The following is an 18243-nucleotide window of genomic DNA, read 5'->3' as shown; positions in this document are numbered from 1 at the left end:
AAACACAGAACAAGGTTCTCCATTTTTTAAAAATTTTTTTTAATTTTTATTTATTTATGATAGTCACAGAGAGAGAGAGAGAGAGAGAGAGAGGCAGAGGGAGAAGCAGGCTCCATGCACCGGGAGCCCGACGTGGGATTCGATCCCGGGTCTCCAGGATCACGCCCTGGGCCAAAGGCAGGCGCTAAACCGCTGCGCCACCCAGGGATCCCTCCATTTTTTAAACTTAATGAATACATAAGCATTTCCAGTAAGCATCAATAGGTAGTTATATTATCTTAATTGTTTTTTCTTATCATAAATTTTGGGACATTGTAGAGTGCCTTCATTATAATCCATAATCCTTTCAGGAACAAAAATACAGTTTTTGATAGCTTTATATTCTAAGAAAAATATGGTCACTTCCAGTTTCTTCCACATAAAGTGCAATACCTTCTAGGAGTTTCGATGGCAAAATATATAATCTAAATTTGTTTTGTTTTGCTTTTCCTCTACATTTCACCATACTTGACTCCTGTTTCTAATTATTTTAATGATTGGAATATCAAACCTTCCAATATGGTCATTTGTATAGATTTTGGTCAAGCTTTAAAATTTATTACGGAAAAGAATTTGCCTCATTTATTTTCGCATTTCTAACAACATTTACTCTACACATTAACAGCTACTCAGTAAGTACCAAATAAAACAGAATTTAGATCACTCATATAAAACCTCATGTGCAAAACCTGTTACTTGAAGACACGAAATTCTATTTTTTACTACCAGAGTCACCTTCAGGAAAACAGCCTCTCAGGATCTCAGGTTCATCATCTGCAAGATCTGTAGTGTAGATTCCCACTCTATCCCTAAAGGTGCCTAAGTGAATTAAAGCTTATGAAAACACTAGGGAATCATAAATCACTGTGCAGTACAAGGAATTATCAAGTTTTAACAGCTCTATACATTATTGATGTTTGCTAAGTTTTTATTTAAATTCTAGTTAATATACAGCATAATATTAGTTTCCGGCGTACAATATAGTGATTCAGCCCTTCCATTTAACACCCGGTGCTCATCACAGGTGCACTCCTTCATCCCCCTCAACTATTTCATCTATCTCCTAACCACCTCTCCTCTGGTAACCCACTCATTTGTTCTTTATAGTTAAGACTCTGTTTCTTGGTTTGCCTCTTTTTTTTTTCCCTTTGCTTGTTTGTTTTATTACTTAAATTCCACATATGAGTGAAATCATATTGGTATTTGCCTTTCTCTGGCTAACTTACTTCACTTGAAATAATGCTTTCTAGCTCCATCCAAGTCATTGTAAATGGCAAGATTTCATTATTTTTTTATGGCTGAGTAATATTATGTGTGTATACACACACACACACATACACACATACACACCCCACCCTTTCATTATCCATTCATCTGTCAATAGATACTTGAGTTGTTTCTATAATCTGGCTATTGTCAATAATGCTGTCAACATCAGAGTGCATATATCCCTTTGGATTAGTATTTTTGTATTATTTGGGTAAATACCTAAATGTGCAATAGTTGGATCATATGAGAGTTCTGTTTTTAACTTTTTGAGGAACCTGCATACTGTTTTCCAGAATGGCTGCACCAGTGTGCATTCCCATCAACAATGCAACCTTGAAAAAGAAAAGCAAAGCTAGAGGCATGGCAATTCCAGACTTTAAATTATAATACAAAGCTATAGTAATCAAATCAGTATGGTACTGGCACAAAAATAGACACCTAGATCAATGAAACAGAATTTAAAAACCTAAAAATGAACCCACATCTATATGGTGAATGAATCTTTCATAAAGCAATGGAAAAAAGACAGTCTCTTCAACAAATGGTGTTGGGAAACCCGGACAATACATGTAAAAGAAGGAAACGGGACCACTTCCTGACATCTTATTAAAAAAAAAATACAAAATGGAATAAAGACTTAAATGTGAGACCTGAAACCATAAAAATCCTAGAGGAGAACACAAACAGTAACCCAGTTTGACATCAGCTGTAGCAATTTCCTTTTAGACATGTCTCCTGAGGCAAGGGAAACAAAAGCAAAAATAAACTATTGGGACTTCATCAAGATAAAATGCTTCTGCGCAGTGAAGGAAACAGTCAACAAAACTAAAAGGCAACCCATGGAATGAGAGAGGATGTTTGCAAATGACACATCCCATAAAGGACTAGTATCCAAAATACATAAAGAACTTATCAAACCCAACATCTAAAAAATGAATAATCCAAATAAAAAATGGGCAGAGGACTTGAATAGGCATTTTTCCAAAGAAGACGTGCAGATATACAACAGACACATGAAAAGATGATCAACATCACTCATCATCAGGGAAATACAAATGAAAACTACCATGAGATATCACCTTACACTTCTCAAAATGGCTAAAATCAACAAGACAAGAAACAACAGGTGCTGGTGATGATGTGGAGAAAGGGGAATCATCATACATTATTAATTTTTAGTAAAAACTAATACCTGGTTCTGTGAGGCATTTATTCCTGTAACTATTTATCTATCCAATTAAAACTTTAAGGCCAAATAAAATATATTTGTCATCCGGAATGTGAAGTTTGTAATCATTTAAAAAGAAACATATATATTAAAAAGGACACTCTGAAATCAAAAGTTTAGTCTCACATTTTTACTTCATCATTTACTAGCCACATCAGTTAACTATCCTGAGTCTTAGCTCCCTCCATTATATATAGGAGATGCTAATAATAATAATAATGTCTTTCAGAGCTTCAAGATAAAAGATTAAATATGTTTCATTTATTAAACATGAAAGTGCTCCATCAACTAGAAGGAATTTCAAAAAATGTGGTATTATTAACATTTACATAGTTAATAACTGTAGAGTATCAGTAATCATAATAGCCTTCACTAACATAGTGACTATGATGTGTAAGACACTAAAAGATTTTATGCATATTTTTGTTAACCTTCAAAGCAACTGTACTAGATAAGTGTTAATGTTACCTCATTTACACAGGAGAAAACTCAGGCTCAAAACACTTAAGAAGTTGATCCAATTATTCATAATGTGGCAGCAGCAAAATTCAAAATAAGGATTATGGAGGCCAAAGCCTGTCTTTCCCATCACATCAACTTTCAATATAGAGTTCAGGCATCTCCCACTGAATTTCAGTTGACATTAAGTTCCTGAAAGCCAGACATGAAAAAGCTAACTAGTGTTTTTATTTCCCTGCTGCATTAAGTAGGAAATATTAGTATGTGTTATACATTAACCTCCCAAAATGCAATATATTTCATAAAACACAGTAAAACTGCAAGTGGCAAACTATCATAGTAGGATACAAACTGCTTAAAACATTGCTTCCTGATTACCAGGTGATTAATACAACAGTTAGCTAAAAAATTAAAAATTAAAAAAAAATACAACAGTTAGCAAACAGCTGATGTGGATGCAGTAATGGCCTTTTAGCATCAGCCACACTCAAGAGGCACATCACTTTTGTTAGCATGTTTTCTGGTGAGGTTGTACCTGATTCTGATATTCTAACAATTATATGCAGGTCGTTCTCAGACATGATTTTATCAACAATCACGTGTTAGGTTTAGATAAATATAAACTGTTTCTGTGTAAACGTCTGCTAAAAGTGTACCTGAAGAACATTTATGTAAAAGTCTTCAGCATCTGAGAATAGATTAACCATGCACTGAGGATATATTAAGATGGGAGGTATTTAACAGGAGCACCTTTCATATCATGCATCAGTAAAAAAGTCTGTGTCATAAAGTAATGCACCAGTAGAAAACTGAATGAACTTACTTCCGTCTAAACTCAAGGGCAGAATGAAAGATTTAGATTTTTGTCAAAAAATAAAGTATGTAATGTTTAAAACACATACACGTCAGGATGCCTGAGTGGCTCAGCGAGCGGTTGAGCATCTATCTGCCTTGGGCTCAGGGTGTGATCCCGGGATCCAGGATCGAGTCCCACATTGGGCTCCCTGCATGGAGCCTGGTTCTCCCTCTGCCTGTGTCCCTGCCTCTCTCTTTCTCTCTCTCTCTTTCTCTCTCTGTCTCCATGTATCTCATAAATAAATAAACAAAATCTTTTTTTTTTAATTTAAAAAAATAAACACATACATGTCATAAAATCCTATATTTTTCAAGTCATGGTTTTTATAAGCAATCCAACATTAATAGATAAAAATATCGAGTACCAAATAGCATTCACACTATCACATACATTTTACAATTATTTAAAATGTTGTCAAGTAGCTATTGGAGAGTCTCTGCTTATTTAAGGAAAAAAAAAAAAGTGAATGTCTGCCCCAGAAAGATGAACAATACAGTAAAATTTCTTTTGGGAAAAAAAAAAAAAAGTTCAATTGGATGCATTGTAAGCATACCGTATACATTTATACATCGCAATTAAAGACTTAGTTGGTCTCTGCCTTTACCAAGCATAACACAGATCAGCAGTAACTGTTATAGGATGAGACCATTAGAAACATTTTTCTTCTTTTATGATGTAAACACAGTATATATGAGGCAGCATCAGAAATGTGAGACTACCAAATGGGAAAATAACATCACATTTGGGATTTGGGTCAAGGAAGAACCAAAGTCGGGGACAGTTTTGAGGCAGACCAGGAGTTGCATCTAAGAAAACCATCCCCACTGCAGTGAGGCCACTTATTTGGTTCACTTCATTTCTGTGAATAAAAACATAAGATCATCTAAGTGAAACATGAAATATGAAAGTTAAAAGCATTCTCCCAAAATTATAAACTAGCAAACGTGATAATTAATTATGAATTCAGTTAGACCCAAAAAAATCCTTTAACCTATGGGGGAGATGGTGTCAATATTAGAAATCTGTGTCACTTAATTTACCATATTGTATAAATGACGCTCTGCTAAAATGTTCCTTCTCTCTGACCTTGAGCAATATTTTTCCATTGCTGCTTAATAGTAGCAATCTGCCAAAATTTCATTATATTCATATCAAATACCAGCCAATATGTTTTATAAATCCATTTTTAATAAAGTGAGGAAGACTTTAGTTCTTAAATGCTTAATTAATGTTTGCACAGTGATTACGGAAAGAAAATACACATTTCATTCTTTTTGAATATTCAAGAACACAGTGTCTGCTGCCTACTCTTACGAGAATTATTTAATTTAACCAAATTATGTGTGCTCTGAATTTAAAAATACATTTTAAAATCATCATTCAAAAAAATTTTGTCTTAAAATTGTGTCCACAAAACTGGCAATGCTGCTTGTAACATTTCTATTCAAGAAGAATTCAGTATAGCTGAGATTCATAAAAGTGCAAGCAATGTCTAGCTCCCACCCTTTTCAATCCATTTCAACATGATGCATGTACTAATTCTAATTTCCTAAAGATTTTTATAGATAGTACAAAGGGAGCCCAGGTGTTTAAAATCACTGTAATTAGTAATTAAATTACATAAAATGACTGTTTACCTAAAAAGAAGTCTAAAAGCTAGACCTGTATTAATTGCAGGTAATCAGAATGATTTTCCCCTTACTGTTTATTCATAAAACCCAGTTACACACCTTTAACTTTTCTCATATATAACATTTGTCACAAGGAAACCCTTAATAGATTTTTTACAAAATATTTCAGAAACCAGCTCCAATTTGTGTATGATTCACATTTAAATTATACTGTAAATAAAAATGTACCAAATTGAAAAATGTACATTAGTGACTTAAATCATATTTATGACAGTACAATTTATGAGTCGTTAGGTTATAGAAAATGGAAGAACATAGGTAGGAAATACAAGAAAAGAAGTAATAAATGAGATGACAGGAGTCAGCCCCTTTTCCCAAGTTAGGAAATTCTTAAGGACAACCTGGCACAGTAGAGCCCAATTCTTTCCCATTAGCACTATCCCCACACCAGAGGATGATATAATCATAGGGAAGAACCAAAGAACCCTTAGCTTTACTCTCTCTCAACTGCAAAAAGACCACAGAAGAGTTTTTCTCTTTCCATTAAGTGCTTTAAAAGACTACACACTTGTATTATTATTCAAGTAATACACAGTTATTTTAGGGTATCTGGAAATTACAGAGTAGGACCAAAGAGAAAAATTTAATTGCCTATAATTCTAGAATCTAGAGACAAATACTATGTGCAGTTTGATATATTTTCTTCCAGTCTTTTTTTCTATGCATATGTACATGAATTTTAACCTACTTTGCACTGTACTTCGAGTATAATTTGGCATTCTGCTTTTTCACTTAACACACCAGACATTTCCTTACGGTATTTTAAGTACCCTTTGAAAGCATCATGTTTAAGACCTATATAATACTCCAACATATGGCTTCCCCATAATTTATTTAAAAGTTCTCTCATTGTAGGGAATTTAGGTTCTTTCTAATTTTATGTTTATAGATTTAATAATGGACATAGCTTTGAAGATTTTATATAGTTTTGTCTACACCTGATTTCCTCCTGTAGAAAAAGATTTCTAAAATTAGATGTCTAAGTCAGAAGTATCAACTTTTTAAAGGCTACTGATACATATCACCAAATTACTTTCTCAAAGGAATACACATATTTTTATTTGACTCGGCAGTTTATGAAGATGATTCCTTTTCTACTTCTAGCTTTATGCTTCACGAATGGGGTGACATCAGTGAAGTACAAACTGGTGAAGGATTTCTAATTCCTTTATAATTTACTATTTTAGCATTTTGTTTAAATGCTATAAACTGAAAAGCTTCAGAGAGCATTTCAAAATGTACTTACACTTATGTTAAATTACTCGTAATCTACAGTTTAAAGAGTTGTGACTATCTTCACCAAATTTTACCATAAGATCACTTGGCTCAGGACTGTAGTTTCAAAAAAAGAAAAAAATTAAAATTAAACAATATCTTAGAGTGTGAGATTTTCAGCCATATAGACCTGGAGGGAAAAAAAACCAGAAAATTACACCTAATAATATTTAACCTCAGAAAATTGTTCTATATCATTCGACTCTGTTTCTTCAACACTAAAATGGGAGACATGTCTACTTTTCTGGATTACTATATGAAGTGTGTGCGTGTGTGTGTGTGTGTGTGTGAGACAGAGAGAGAGAGAGAGAGAGATTATCAGGTATGAAAACGAAAAGGCTTGCTCATCCCATTCTATACATTCTATAATGAAGCTCATAAGGAAACAAATCCTACTTCTTTCTTTTTTCAAATACCACTTCTAGGAAGAACATAGTTATTAGCTTTTAGTGTTTCATTCTTAAAGTAGTCCTTTGTAGATTATTAAGTCTATAATAAAGGAATGCTTCTAACATAAATGAGAATAAAACAGAAAAAAAAAGGAGGGGGAGGAGGGAGCAGAAGGAAAAAGACTATGCAGAGTGAGAAAGATCTTGACAAAATATAGTGTACCATAAAACAAGAACAGAATACCATAAAATAGGAATGATCACAGAATAAAGAGTTCTTAAAAGTTACAAAAACAGTAATAAAAGACAAAAATTAAAAACATCAGAAACAAAAAGAAATGGAAAGTCACAAGAAGAAAGTAACAAGAAAAAAAGAGAAAAATATCAGACAATTAATCCAGGATAGCTAGCATTTTTTCCAATAGGAGTTGCAGAAATAGAGAAATCAGACGAAAGAAAAATCACAATAATAATGTAACAATGACAATAATATAAGGAACAAAAAAGTTACCAAATTGAAACACAAGATTGAAAAAGCATACGGATGCCCAAAAAAGAGATTGTAAAATTTCCTGAGGATATCAACATCAACCATCAGAATGGCCTCTGACTTCCCAGCAGAAACACAACAATAACAAGTAACAGAGGCTTGACAATTCTGGGAAGAAGCTGCCCGGGCTCACCAAAACTACCAATCAAGCATGAAGGGAGAGTAAAGACATTTCAAACAAGTGAGGAGTCAAAAAACATTCCCAAGCACCGTTTCTGAGAAAGCCAGAGCAGAAATGAGATAAAGGTAACACGGGATCCTAAAATCAAGGGCAGGAACGAAAAGTTGTGGGATGACAGCTGTACCGGGTCCAGAAACAACAGTTAAAACCAATGCAGGAGGAGGAAGGGACACAACAGGAATAATCCCAGGACAAAAACAAAAACATTTTAATGAAGTTAATAGACTATTTTATGAGTTCCGTCTAAATCCATCCCTTTCTTCACTCTGACCTTTCTCTCTCTCCCCATCAAGCTCAAAAGAGGTCTTCTTTGTTGGTGTTTCAGTGAAACACTTCTCCTTGTTTCTTCTAGCTTCTGTGACTGTTCTCACTTCTTAAGGTAAAGACCAAGTTCTTCACTTGGGCCTCTGCCTTGAATAATAAAGGCATTAAAGGGCATACTTTCCTGAGAACAACAAAAAAGTTGTTTAAAAGTGGTAGTAACTGCCATTTAATAGACCTGTCAAAGAACAAAAGCAACAAATACATAGAAAAAAATATGTAAGGAAGACAAGAAGCCAATCATAATACATGTAGTGATTCAGAAGTAAATGATACTCCGTTATTATAAACGTAAAAACCATTAATTTAACAAACAACTGTGATGTAAGCTTGGTAATTAAAATGGAGGATAATGTGGATGGCTGGCATGTAATATTAGAAAAAGTAAAGTCTCAACCAAAAAAACAAGAAGTCAATGGATAATGATGATTTATAAATTAAGAAATAACTATATAAGCATAGAATTATCAGAAGAAAAAAATCAAAACAGCTAAAACTTGTCTCTTAAGAGTAGGACTAGAGAGCAATATTAGAAGATTGTTATTTTTCTTTCATTTTAAGCCTATACAATTTCTAAACTGTTTAGATTAACTTACATAAAATGATTAATTAAAAAATAATTTAGGGGATCCCTGGGTGGCTCAGTGGTTTGGCGCCTGCCTTTGGCCCAGGGCGTGATCCTGGAGTCCCGGGATTGAGTCCCGCATCGGGCTCCCTGCATGGATCCTGCTTCTCCCTCTGCCCGTGTCTCTGTTTCTCTCTCTCTGTATCTCTCATGAATAAATAAATAAAATCTTTAAAAAATAATAAAAAATAAAATAAAAAATAATTTAATAAAACACACCCTAAAATCATGTTCTTTTAGAAGGAAAACTTGGAAAGAGAGGACAGAGGAAAAGAGCTAAGGGATGGAAAGGGAAAGGGAGAGGGAGAGAATGAAGTAAAAGTGAAAGAAACACTATATTGAGAGGACCCATAAAACACCTTAGAAAGTAGCTTTCCATAAAAAAAAAAGAAAGAAAGAAAGAAAGAAAGTAGCTTTCCCAAAGTGCTTTTCATTAAATGCAAAAGAAGTAATCAAAGTAATTCAACCTGATTGCTAATTACTGTCTCTGGAATGTGTTAATTATTGTACTATATTTGTAAATAAGAAATAAGCATCAGTAAAATATGGCTTAATTACTTACACCGTATTTCTTCATTCATCCCCCCACACACCGTCTTCAGCTCCTCTTCCTGTGCATCGATAGCCTCACCTCCCTCCCAGCCCACCATCCGGCCGAGGTTCCCTCCACAGAAGACTTCTCAGAGCCACAGCTCCAGCTCAACAACTTAACACCGTCTGTTGTCTAGGGCTGAAGGACTCTGCACGGCTGTGAAGACTCTGACCCTCCTTACTTCCTCAACTCCAGTAACCGCCCAAGACAAACCCTCTGTTCCAGTCACTACGGTCACCTTCTTACACTGCCATTTTCATCTGATGCTACCTGCCAGAGGACCTCTGTTAGAGTTCATGCTGATCACCCCAGAAAGGTTTGTATTTACCTCTTTCATCTCCCAAAATTCTCCCCATCACAGTCACAGTCTAGTCAAGCATTATTGGCTCTCACATGCTTTCTCTGAAAATTCCACAGCACATAGTTAGCCCTTCTCTAATGACTCTGACAAACACCGGTTTCACCTCACAGTAGCACCTACTGAAATATGATCCTATTCCCTAATTTTATCCTGTTATTTTTTTTCAGTGACAATTTTGTTTTTCTATAATTGTAGATGACGATCCTGCAGCAGGAAACATACAGTCCATAATACCTAATATCATAAATGGAGTCCAGCACAGCTTTCCAATTACTTAAAAAATATATTTCACAGAACCCCATGCATTTTTATACATGTAACACGTAATCAGGATATGCTGAATAGTTGATTGATTAACCCACTTTAAATTTACTGAATAAATATATTGTACTTATACAGTTGTCATATCCCTAGACTATTGATGTTCATGTTACTTAATGATCGCCTTTCATCTTTCTGACCTGAATCTGTGCTTTTAGCATGTATCAATCAATGTTGGCACACATTCCAATTTTCTAATCTAGAAGAAATTAGACCAATATGAAAAAAATTTATAAAAGATTACTCAGGTATATAGTAATAAAAAATAATCTGTTATAAAATTCTTCACTAAATTCTCCTCATAATTTTTAATTTACTTCATTCCTAGATAAAATTAAATGTTTTTTTTTTAAAGATTTTATTTATTTATTCACGAGAGACACACAGAGAGAGGCAGAGACACAGGCAGAGGGAGAAGCAGGCTCCATGCAAGAAGCCCGATGTGGGACTTGATCCCGGGTCTCCAGGATAACGCTCTGGGCTGAAGGCGGCGCTAAACCGCTGAGCCACCAGGGCTGCCCAAAATTAAATAGTTTTTAAAACAAATGAGATGTAGAGCATGATATAATAGATACTGAGAGGACAAGGCTCTGAAAGTTTTCTTTGAAATTCACATTACCTGAATTTCAATATTTTAGGAATGAATATCCAGTAAGAGTTTGGAATTTAAAAAGAGCGATATGGTAAGAGAAAGAAATGTGAGAAAAGCTTTGGTTCTACTGTATGCAAAATCCTACTTCCAGTAGAACAAATATGTGTCCCAAACAGAAACTGTGTTATTCTATTCCTATTCTGAGAGATATTTTAATTCTCCCCTTCCATCTCCATCTGGCAAACGGTACATAGATGGGCCACAACTACTAAAAGAAGAAAAGTCTATCGAATTTTCTATGGAAAAACTCAAGATACCTATTATTAAGAAAACCCACATGTGACGTCCCTAGTATCCAGGCAACAAGTTGTCATGAGCCCTGCTATGTGGCTGGAAAAAGGCCTTGTCCTAATGTAACAAAGAAAAAAAAGAAAAAAAAGAAAGAAAAGAAACACCTGCCTTTGTCTCACTTCCTGAAAATTTACATAGCTATATTAATGAAAAAGAAAAGCCAAACTGGGCATGTTAGCATGAACAGACGTTCAATAAACAGCAATGGAATGGAGGGGATTTACACCCCTTCATGGAGACAATTAAAAACAAAGTTTTCCTAGTTGACAGCCAGCTTCTAATATTGTGTGTAAAATTCACAGGAGGTCTTCGTACCAATAGCATTTTTGACTCTCATAGGTTTCACAGAAAACTGTTTTGTCTTGCCCTAACTTGTTCAGCAAGTTTTTTTTTTAAACAATTGCCTTTGGTAACTTAAGGAGGAAATTTGGCACAGACATTTTGTTAAAATGTACGTTAAGGATGCCTGCCAAGGTAATGGTATAGAACAGGTGCTGTCAGAGTCAGAAGGTGGAAGCAAAAGAAGGAAGCCAGGAGACAGAATGAGCGTGGGAAATGACCCCAAAACAAGGCCGCCTGTGCTTCATACTGCTACCACCACCTGGCCCACCCAGAAGCCATCCTCCGGTCCCTTGTCCAGCTTGCAGCTGTTTACACATCCCACCGGGAGGCCTGCCTACATAGTCTGCCTTTTTACTAGAAGAAATTCTATTTGGTGAACTCCTGATTTAATTTCCTATTCTAAGTATGTAAGGAGTTAGTGATTTTTCTGAATTGTTGGAGCTCTTACTTTACAGCCAAGGAAATAATCATTTTCGTCTTATTAGAAATTCTTATTCATTGCTAAAAGTGATATATATATTTATATATATAAATATATTTATTTATATATTTATATATTTATATATTTTTATGTATTTTATATATTTATTCATATATATTATATGTTTATAATATAAATATAAATATAAAATAAATATTATATATATAAATATATATATATAATATATATATTATATATATAATATATATATAATGGATTTGGGGCTGATGTCTTTGGGCTTTTTCTGACATGAAAAGAAGTACAGATGATCCATGACTTACAAAGTCTCAACTTACAGTATTTCAACTTTAAGATGGTGTTTGAAAGCAAGCGATACACATTCGGTAGAAACTATATTTCAAAGTTTGATTTTAGATCTTTTTCCAGGCTAGCGATATGCTGCATGATACTCCCTTGTGATTGTGCACGGGAGCAGCAAGCCGAAGCTCCCAGTCAGACATGGGATCATGAGGGGAAGTGATCTATCCAGACACTTACAACCATTTTGTACCCATCCAGCCATTGTTTTTGGCTTTCAGTATTTAATGAGTTACATGAGATATTTACCACTTTATTATAGAATAGGCTTTAGTTAGATTATTTTGCCCCAATATAGATTAATGCAAGTGTTCTGAGCACATTTAAAGTAGGCCTAGCTAAGCAATGACGTTTGGTCATCGACGTTTGATAGATTAGATTAAGTACATTGAATGTACTTTGGACTTAGGACGTTTTTCAACCTAGTGATGGGTTTGTTGGGATAAAAACCCCATCCTAAGTGAAGATCTGTAACCAAATTTTTATTTTATATATTAGAAATCTAAAGTTGTTTTTAAAGATAGAAACTCATGTTTTTGCTAGAAGAGACATTTTAGAGGTATGAGGACATTTAGAACGCTTCATGGTTCACCTTCAATCTCTTCATTACTAGCGTATTTCACTTGAACCAGCTTTAAGCAGGGCTGCTAAATTGAGATCAGATAACAAGAGTTAGCTTATACCGAGTGTTGACCTAGGAGGTGTGGGGAAGCAAATTCCTACACTAAACACGCCTAAAGTAAAATCTGTAATAGTTATGTCTGTGTGTTATGAAGCCCTGGGCCTCAGTTGTAGGGAAGGAAATCTTTCCGTCCTCCACCCACCTTAAGTTGTTGATCAGGGCCCTATAAATCGGACTGACAATAGAGAGATCAATAAGAGAAAACCACACAAAAACCGTTTACAGGGAAGCGCTCAAAGGGGAGGTTAGAATTTGGGGTCTATATACTTAACTCACTAAGGGAAAGGGAGGCGGAGAAAGGACACCTGTGGAAAAGCAATTGCTTTTTGTAAAAATAAAAATATCTTTAGGAAAACAGATGGAAGATATGACAGTATTGTGGTAATGTCTGTTTCGGTATGGTAAGCTTAGAGATGCTTTGCAGAAGGGGATTTAATGACTTTTGAGTTCCTTTGGAAGGCTCTGCTTTTAGGCAGATAAGGGATTTCAGGAACTCAAATACCTTCAGCTCAAGGCAATTCTTATGCCAAAGAGCCAAATTTAGGGATGACATATCCTGATCCCCTTCACAACATTCCCCAGTTTTATTGCTCTCATTTCTGCTTCTTTTCTACTCATTTATTCTTCTACTCTCGATTCCTTCTCTTCATTTTATTTTCTTTAATTAGGCTATTCTTCACCTGTATTTTGACTGATAGCAAGCCAGATAAATTATTCCATAACACTAGGCAATATTTATTTGAGAACTGCCTCTTCTTCATTTTGCAAAATGCTGCCATCACCCAAAGGACAACAGGTTATCTAAGGTTGACAGATTGTAAATGCAACTTGGTATCCTTGTTTACACTTTCTTTATGCCTTACGTATTCTATAAGTTATGTTTTATATTTTTAAAAGTTATTTTTTTCATTTTGGAAAAAATAATTCAAGTGTCCTGCCAAAATTGTTGGGTTTATTGAAACTACCAGTTTGTGTCTCCTTATCCTAAAGACATGAAAACTGATATCCTGCTCTGTGCAGCTTTGCATGAGTGTTCACAGTCCTTCCAGAATTACATGTGGTCACACCCGAAAATATTCTCAGAAATATCCCATTGGTCCTAAGGACAATCCAGGAGGAAAATAACCATAGGACAACACACTTAGAGGAATAATGGCAGAAAAGCTGGTCAGAGAAAAGTCTCTAGAATGTAGAACATTACAATGGTCAGAAATACAGAATCTATTTTTTATAATTGAACCCAAAACATCCACACTATATAATAATACACAGTCGACCCTTGAACAACCTGGGTTTGAACTACACAGGCCCACTTGAACGCAGTGCTGTAAATGTATTTTCTCTTCTTTATAATTTTAATCACCTTTTCTCTCCTATAGCTTATTTTGTGGTAAGAATACAGTAAATAATATTTATAACATACAAAATACCTGGTCACAGACTGTTTGCATTATCAGTAAGGCTTCCAGTCAACAGAAGGTTATTAGTTAAGTTTTGGGAGAGTTGAAAGTTATACACATATTTTCAACCATTCAGGGTTTGACTCTCCTAGGTCAACCATACAGGATCAAAGTAATTTTGTGATTTGTTTGTTGCCATAATTTTTTAAATTATATATTTATTTAAGTACTCTCTATGCCCAACGTGGGACTCAAACTCACAACACTGAGATCAAGAGTTGCATGCTCTTCTGACTAAACCAGCCAGGTGCCCCAATTACCATAATTTTTAAAGGCTCCTTATTAAATTATTTTTGCTTACCAAACAAGTACAATTTATCTTCTTGATACATTATCTTATGATAAATGATTAATATAGTTACTATTTCATCCCTCTCACTACAAAAGAAGGCTCTTACAATGTATTTTGACTATATATTTTCTGAGTTAAGAAATGAATAAATAAAAATTGGATATATTGCTATTTCTTTTGCTAAAAATAATTTTCTTCACTTAGTCTCCTCCAAATCTTTCCTAAAGAAAACTTATTGACATTTTAAATTTACAAATTGACATGTTATTTTTAAAATTGCTTTTCATATTGATTTACTTTGATAGAGCCTCTTATTACAAATCTAAAAGTAAGGAGGAGATGTGGGAAGAATTTTGCCATTTGTGACAACTGGTCAGGGAAAGAAGACGTGATTGTGAGTAGTCAGTCTTTGAAGGGAGCCTCTGGCAGGTCAACCTACCCATTTTCCAGAGTTTTACATTCAATTCTGTTATCCTACATTATGAATGTGGAGAGTCTGCTCTGTGCAAAGAACTGCAATAGATCCTGAGAAAACAAGGTGCATTAACCCGGGTTCTTGCTCCTGAATCTTGTTTATAGACAAGACAGTCCAGGTATATAGGTGTGAAGGAGCAGGAAGGGCCTGCCTTCCTTATTATATGTAGTAGCTAGTGCTGTGGGAACCTGACCAGCCTGATCTGCAGAGAATGTCCAATGTCAGGTGAAGTCTTTCCAGTCTAACTGCCACTCTTCACAACTGCATCTGAATTCCTAAGTATGGCTCCTGAGGACATTAACGATCTGCCTCTTCCTTCGTTCTGTAGACATAGCTTCCTCTCTTAGACACTATGCTTCAGATCTCACTGACGACTGCAAAAAAAAAAAAATTAATATTCTCCACCATCTACTGCTACATCACCCCCTGGGCATCCAGCCCTAGTCTGGCTTACATGCTCACTTCATTTCTCCTACTGTGCCTCATGCTTTTCCCTAGTGTTTTCATTCATCTCAGTACTTGGTACCTGCCTATTTTTTGACTGGCTGCCAGTATACTGTGAGGCCTTTAGAAGCAGAGACATATTCTTCACCATCCTATCCTCAATGTGAAGTAAATGGCACATAATAAGTGTTCAATAAATATTTGTTGAATGAATGAGTGATTATGCCAACCTCTATTTTCCGAGAGAAACTGAATATTGCTAATTGGTCCATTCCATGATCTTTCAAGTAGAAAGCTAAATAATCTCAAATGATGGCACAATCTATAACTAATTATACTGATTAAAATCTCTTAAAGTATAATTATATGAAGATTTACTTTCCTTTAATTTAATATCCATAATAAAAAAGCTGCTAGCAATTTCTAATTAGTTGCTTTTTTTTCCAAATCCATATTAACTTAGGATTCAAGTACCACTGCGATACATTTATATAAGATAATTCGTATAATTGCTTAGCACAGTATGTGGCTCAGAATAAGACCTCAATAATGTTAGCATGATGGCGGCAATGACAGTGGCCTGGTTAATGGTGATGGCAATAATGAATGTGTATTGATGATGTTATATAAAAATTATATGAAGGACTTCTGTATCCAAGATAATTTTACAAAAAGTGATAAAAATTTAGACGCCTATTCCAAAATATGGGAAATGCACAGTCATATATCTTCTTTGCAAGTAATCTGGTTGTTAGCATTATTATTAGATTAAGTATTATAATAACAAAGTATTGTATTGGAGAAGAAAGAAATGAAATATAATTGCATAATTTTACAGTGCTTTGTAACGCATAGAATAATTCTCTGCAATGTTCAAAAGTGTAAGTAAACAACATTGACATCTGAATACTTTTTGACAAAAACAGCAGTTACAGAGAGAGAAGGGGGGGAAAGGGTTTTATATTCTCTAACTGTTCAAACAGTTTTACAAATATTGTGAAAGGTCACCAATAGAGGGCTTACCTGGGGTCAAATGGGAGAGGCCCTAAACCATCAAAAGTTATTTCCAACGTCCAGCTGGGAGATCTAAAACAGAGAATAACAACGACAGTTTGTGACAAAGCTGACACACAGAATTCTGGAAGGAGTGAAATCAATTGTGACATTTTTCATTTATTTGTAAATGCCTCTTTGGCAGTACACTCACTCAAAACGACAGCTGCTTCTTACAGAATAGAGGAGGAGATGGTAAAATAGAGGAATCCTGACAGTTGCTTTAATGAGATCCTGCATTAGGGCTACTCTAACACTTTCCCCCCAACAAGGAGCTTGCCCTTCATTTTCAGTATCATAATTCAGTAATTTGGAAAATGTTATCTCTATGAAAAACTAAACAAGCCAGTCCTTAATAGCCATTGCCAAGTTTATTTTCCTCTTATCTTTCAATTAGAAAGAAAACAAAAGGCCAGCATCTAAATAAATGTCAGCCATACCGACCAATTATGTCTTTTTATTAAGAGTATTGTTTTTATTAAAAATGACAATATGGAGCATGACTAAACAACTCAAGGCACACTCTCCAGTAACTCGATATCTGTTTGGAAATATTAGGGAGTACAATTTAAGCTACATCTTAAAAAGTCTTTGATTTTAATATTTTAAGTTCCTAAAGGAAAGGAAATTACCAACAAAGTAGTTTCACTGGTCTTTATAATTTGAGCGACTCTAACCTAAGTGGTTGAAAGATTCCATTTCATTTATCCATTCAATTGTTCTTTGATCATATGCTCAGTACTTAGTGTAGTTGCAAAGCAACTGGCAAAAACTTACTTCTAAAAAAAAAATTGTATATTATAATGTGCAGGGAAAATGCAATCCAATCCAGGGCTGCCCAGCTGCTATTACCTACTAGTCAACCAATAGGTATTTACTGAACTGGGAAGCTGCACAATATCAAATCTCTATGAACTGCAAAATGAAAGGAACACACATTTTGGCATTTTATGTGCCCATACAACACATGGCATCACGGGTTCAAATTCTAGATCCAGAGAAGTGAAGTAATTAAGAGACACTGCAGAAGTAACAAGCTCTCATTTCCAATTACATTAGCCCTAAAGTAGAGTTAATAGTATTTACTACATGTGATTGTTGCTATGATTAAACAAATGTCTGAGCAGGGATAAAGCACCTAACACAGTTCCGGCTCATACACAGTAAGTTGCCAATAAATGGTATGCCAGTTATGATTATGAAGCTTTACTTTGATCAAAACAAATGAGGAAAAAAAAAAAAGAGGGTGCCTGGGTGGCTCAGTAGGTTAAGTGTCTGCTTTTGGCTCAGGTCCTGATCCCAGGGTCCTAGGATGGAGCCACAGGTCCAGCTCCCCGCTCAGTGGGGTGTCTGCTTCTCCCTCTCCCTCTGCCCCGCACTCCCTCCATGCTTGTGCTCCCTGTCAAATACATAAATAAATAAAATCTTCCAAAAGAATGATATCTTTCTCAAATACAATAAGAACATAAGTAGAAACACTAAGTAGGAGGAAACCCTGCCTGTCAGGATACTATTTTAAGAACTTTGGTTCTGTCTCTTTCACGAACAGCCTCTTTGCAACTCAGTTCTCTCATCACAAAAATGGGACTAAATTCC

The 18243-nt window shown here is 35.0% G+C and overlaps 1 protein-coding gene across 2 annotated transcripts in view; it reads right to left on the bottom strand.

The window, feature by feature from the left end:
* The window catches only part of NAALADL2 (N-acetylated alpha-linked acidic dipeptidase like 2), a 1263364-nt gene that overhangs the window by 1150214 nt on the left and 94907 nt on the right, over positions 1-18243 (bottom strand). For both annotated transcript variants that reach the window (XM_077880384.1, XM_077880385.1), the window contains exon 2: positions 16618-16680. The gene's annotated coding sequence lies outside the window, so the exon portion shown is untranslated. The remainder of the gene's footprint in view (positions 1-16617; positions 16681-18243) is intronic.

This window comes from Canis aureus, chromosome 31 (assembly GCF_053574225.1).
Source record: "Canis aureus isolate CA01 chromosome 31, VMU_Caureus_v.1.0, whole genome shotgun sequence".
NCBI classification, from domain to species: domain Eukaryota; kingdom Metazoa; phylum Chordata; class Mammalia; order Carnivora; family Canidae; genus Canis; species Canis aureus.
This window is presented reverse-complemented; position numbering and strand designations above follow the sequence as displayed.